Below are 5,269 nucleotides of genomic sequence, written 5' to 3' on the forward strand. Positions count from 1 at the left end.
ATCTGCTACACATCGAACCATGGAATCAAGTAATGCGGCTAGTGACCCATAGGGATCAAGGTCAACCTGATCCAGCATGTACAGGACATTAAGACATAATTCAAATAATGACAACCCATTTTATTTCCTTGTGATTAAATCAGAATCAGCCATTTGTTTGTAATTTTATCGTTGCAGGAATGTTTATGTGTTCTGGCATGTGATGATGCTGCAGGTGTGTCTGAGGCTGCACAAGTTGCTCTTGATCATCTTTTCAACCAAGGCCACAATCTCGTAACAGAAAATGAGATTTCTGATACCTTTACTAGGTTCGTGCCACTTCCAGTTCTGAAACAGCTAAAGTTGATGATGGCCTGTGACAACAAAGTTTTAACTGTTCTTTATATTATAAGCAGGCTGGTTGAAAGGCTACCACAAGTGGTACTTGGAAGCGAGGAGACAACCGCACTTTCACATGCTAGGATGTTGTTGGCTCTGACCTTTTATGCTGGTCCCTAGTTTCTGATAAATCATCTTCACCGTTCTCCTGTGAGCTCACTCTCTCTTGGATGTCCTCGACATTTCTTACATAGATATATGGTTCCCCTGTTGACTTTTAATTTGATTCCTTGTGTGGATCTGCCATTTTTCTGTTGACGTTGAAATTGATTACCCTGGCAGGTATTGCTGCTCGTTTCTTTGATTGTTTGGGTTTATGCATAGGTCATAGCTCACAGTTTTCTGGTTCCATGGACAAGCTAATTGTATCAAAGCCACTATCTATCGGGTATCTTTATTCAGTTGCTGAGTTGAAGAGTGGCGCCTATTCTAAAGATACAACTAACATATCTCTGCATGCCACGTCAACATCTGCAGCCTCCAAAATATCTGTTATCCATGATAATGCTTTGCCAAATGCATTACTTGGTACAGTTGAATATGAGTTGCCCCATGTGCCTCCATGGTTTATTCATGCTGGTAGCCAGAAGCTTTATGGGGTTCTTGCTGGAATAATTAGACTTGTTGGCCTATCAACAGTGTCAGGTACCTTGTGATTTATTTTGCTTGTCAAATCTACGATTCATGGACTGTTCTATTTTTTCATGCTGAGTCAGTACTAAACCAAAGATCATAACCCGTTCCTAAGAGGAACCCAACAATATGTAACTAAAATTTATTATCAGTTCCATTATCTTTATCTGTTCATGACTTTGCTTATTGTTTCCTACTCAAGATGGTCGTGCATGGAGCATTATATTACAATATGCAGTTGATGGGTTCGATTCCTTAAAGCTAACAGTAGTGGTCACTAGCCCTTGAAAAATAAATTTTGGACAACCAAATTTCATAGCAGCTTTGACTACTATTGAAGTTGATCTTTTTACTACTTTAGATTGTCGTTGATGTAAATGTTCTTAGTGGTGCTTTGAGATGACTAAGGATCTATATTTGTCTTAAGATTTGTCTTTTCCTTACAAGTGAAGAGATTGCGTGGTTCAATGAAGTAATAACCTATGATTTATGGGCCAGGTCTTTGATGAGTACCTTAAATTGCAGGATAGCATACTCATACAGTAATATTGTTGCATGTCGCTCTTAACAAATTTCATTTAGGAACCGGGCCATGTTGATGTTCAAAAGAGTTGTCAGAAGTTCATGACATCTGGTATTTGTTATATCTTCTTTTGTAGTGGGCTGGTGTGGTCTTGAAACTAGCATGATTGACAAAGAAGCTGGATGCATCCTTTGGATTGGTGTCTTCTTATCATCAAGCAGTAATGTGAAGCAAGTTCATTTGTTGACTAAGAATAGATGAGCACAAATCAGTGAAGAGTTCGTTGCACTAGAGATGGAGGATGGATAGGTGGTAGATTTCAATATGGCTTTGATACTATTGTTTCTCTTTACAATCTTTGTACAGAACAAGAAAAATGACGTTGTATGTGGATACTATTGTAATTCAAGAATTTATTTCTGAATAATAAATATATTTGTTTATAATTTGTGTATGGGTTTGGTATAATATATAAATTTTCAACTATATTGATTACATTTGTATTCAAATTAAATTATTGTAATAATAATATGTATTACCTGGTTCATTCCTTGCTACACATGGAAGCGTTACTATAGTCCTCGGATATCCGTTGTAGCATGGCAACACTTAACTCTTGGTTTTACCAACGCATGTATAAGTGTTGTTATATATCCTAGCAACGGCAGTATAGGCAACACATAATTATGTGTTGGTATAGACCTTAGCAACACATATATGAACTTTTTGCAACGCATATATGCGTTGCTAAAGGGGTGGTTGTTTTGTAGTGTAGGAGAAATCATGTTGTGCATCATTTGCCTAGGAAAGTGTGTAATGAATCTACTACTGTTTTCCATGCTTGCAACACTTCTTTTGTTCTTTCATGTAAGAATGCAAAAGTAGTGGCTAGGAAATTGGGATCCAAATGCAAGGGAGACAAAACTTGCATATGGGTTCCAAAAACTATTGTGACTAACCTTGTAGGACCCATCAAGAGTTGGGTACCTAAAACCCAAGCTTAAATTCCTTGCAGGTTTATGCATCCGGGGGCTCTAGATGGATAATCGACAGCGGATGCACAAACCACATGACATGGGAGAAGAAGATGTTCACCTCCTACGTCAAGAACAAGGACTCCCAGGATACAATCATATTTGGAGATGGGAATCAAGGCAAGGTCAAAGGTTTGGGAAAGATAGCCATCACAAGCGAGCACTCTATTTCAAATGTATTTTTAGTAGAGTCATTATTATATAACCTCATGTCTGTAAGTCAATTGTGCCACATGGGCTACAATTGTTTGTTTACAAATGTTGATGTATCTGTCTTTAGAAGGAGTGATGGTTCATTAGCATTTAAGGGTGTATTAGACAACAAGCTCTATTTAGTTGACTTTTCGAAAGAGAATGCTGATCTAGATGCATGCTTAATGGTTAAGACTAGTATGGGCTGGCTCTGGCATCGTCGTCTAGCACATGTTGGGATGAAGAACCTTCATAAGCTTCTAAAGGGAGATCATGTGTTAGGGCTAACCAATGTCTGTTTTGAGAAAGACAGACCTTGTGCAGCATGTCAGGCAGGAAAACAGGTGGGAAGCACTCATCACAGCAAGAATGTGATGACAACATCAAGACCACTGGAGCTTCTTCACATGGATCTTTTTGGACCCATTGCCTACCTTAGCATCGGGGGAAGTAAGTATGGTCTTGTTATTGTTGATGATTTTTCCCGCTTCACTTGGGTGTTCTTTTTGCAGGATAAATCAAAAACCCAAGGGACCCTAAAGCGCTTTCTAAGGAGGGCTCAAAACGAATTTGAGCTCAAGGTGAAAAAGATAAGAAACGACAACGGGTCTGAGTTCAAGAATCTGCAAGTGGAGGAGTATCTTGAGGAGGAAGGCGTCAAGCACGAGTTCTCCGCTCCCTACACACCACAGCAAAACGATGTGGTAGAGAGGAAGAACATGACGCTTATCGACATGGCGAGAACGATGCTTGGAGAATTCAAGACGCCCGAGCGGTTTTGGTCGGAAGCTGTGAACACAACTTGCCACGCCATAAACCGGCTCTACCTACATCGCCTTCTAAAGAAGACCTCGTATGAACTCCTTACCGGTAACAAACCCCACGTTTCTTACTTTCGTGTATTTGGGAGCAAATGTTACATTCTGGTGAAGAAAGGTAGACATTCTAAATTTGCTCCCAAGGCAGTAGAAGGGTTTTTACTAGGGTATGACTCAAATACAAAGGCGTATAGAGTCTTCAAAAAATCATCGGATTTGGTTGAAGTCTCTAGCAATGTTGTATTTGATGAGACTAATGGCTCTCCAAGAGAGCAAGTTGATCTTGATGACATAGATGAAGACGATGTTCCGACGGCCGCAATGCGCACGATGGCGATAGGAGATGTGCGACCACAGGAACAACAAGAGCAAGATCAGTCATCTTCCTCTACAATGGTGCATCCCCCAACTCAAGATGATGGATAGGTTCCTCAAGAAGAGGCGTGTGATCAAGGGGGAGCACAAGAAGAACAAGTTATGGAGGAAGAAACACCACGGGTCCCTCCAAGTCAAGTCCGAGCAACAATTCAAAGAAATCACCCCGTCAATCAGATTCTGGGTGATATCAGCAAGAGAGTAACGACTCGCTCACGTTTAGCTAATTTTTATGAGCATTACTCGTTTGTCTCTTCTATTGAGCCTTTCAGGGTAGAAGAGGCCTTGCAGGATCCGGATTGGGTGTTGGCCATGCAGGAAGAGCTCAACAACTTCAAGAGAAATGAAGTTTGGAGCCTGGTGCCACGTCCCAAGCAAAATGTTGTGGGAACCAAGTGGGTGTTCCGCAACAAGCAAGACGAGCACGGGGTGGTGACAAGAAACAAGGCTCGACTTGTGGCAAAAGGTTATGCCCAAGTCGCAGGTTTGGATTTCGAGGAGACTTTTGCTCCTATGGCTAGGCTAGAGTCTATTCGAATATTATTAGCCTATGTCGCTCACCACTCTTTCAGGTTGTTTAAAATGGATGTGAAGAGCGCTTTCCTCAACGGGCCAATCAAGGAGGATGTATACGTGGAACAACCCCCTGGCTTTGAGGATGACATGTACCCTGACCATGTGTTTAAGCTCTCTAAGGCGCTCTATGGACTTAAGCAAGCCCCAAGAGCATGGTACGAATGCCTTAGAGATTTCTTAATTGCTAATGCTTTCAAGGTTGGGAAAGCCAATCCCACTCTTTTTACTAAGACATGTGATGGTGACCTTTTTGTGTGCCAAATTTACGTCAATGACATAATATTTGGTTCTACTAATCAAAAGTCTTGTGAGGAGTTTAGTAGGGTGATGACACAAAAGTTCGAGATGTCCATGATGGGCGAATTGACCTACTTTCTTGGGTTTCAAGGACGGCACCTTCCTCTCCCAAACGAAGTACACACAAGATCTTCTCAAGAGGTTTGGGATGAAGGACACCAAGCCTACGAAGACTCCGATGGGAACCGACGGGCATGTCAACCTCAACAAAAGAGGTAAGTCTGTTGATCAGAAGGCATACCAGTCTATGATAGGTTCCTTGCTTTATTTATGTGCTAGTAGACCGGACATTATGCTAAGTGTATGCATGTGTGCTAGATATCAATCCGACCCCAAGGAATGTCACCTTGTGGCCATTAAGCGAATTCTTAGATATTTAGTTTCTACGCCTTGCTTCGGGATCTGGTATCCAAAGGGGTATACCTTTGACTTGATTGGATATT

The 5,269-nt window shown here is 41.2% G+C and overlaps 1 long non-coding RNA gene across 1 annotated transcript; it reads left to right on the forward strand.

Moving 5' to 3' along the window:
* Positions 1-219: 219 nt before the first annotated feature.
* On the forward strand, positions 220-1,669 carry LOC103632563 (uncharacterized). Its single transcript, XR_556022.2, has 4 exons — positions 220-308; positions 396-528; positions 661-1,023; positions 1,537-1,669. It is a non-coding gene; the product is annotated as an uncharacterized lncRNA (long non-coding RNA).
* Positions 1,670-5,269: the final 3,600 nt, after the last annotated feature.

The sequence above is a fragment of the Zea mays genome, chromosome 7, assembly GCF_902167145.1.
Source record: "Zea mays cultivar B73 chromosome 7, Zm-B73-REFERENCE-NAM-5.0, whole genome shotgun sequence".
Classification (NCBI taxonomy): domain Eukaryota; kingdom Viridiplantae; phylum Streptophyta; class Magnoliopsida; order Poales; family Poaceae; genus Zea; species Zea mays.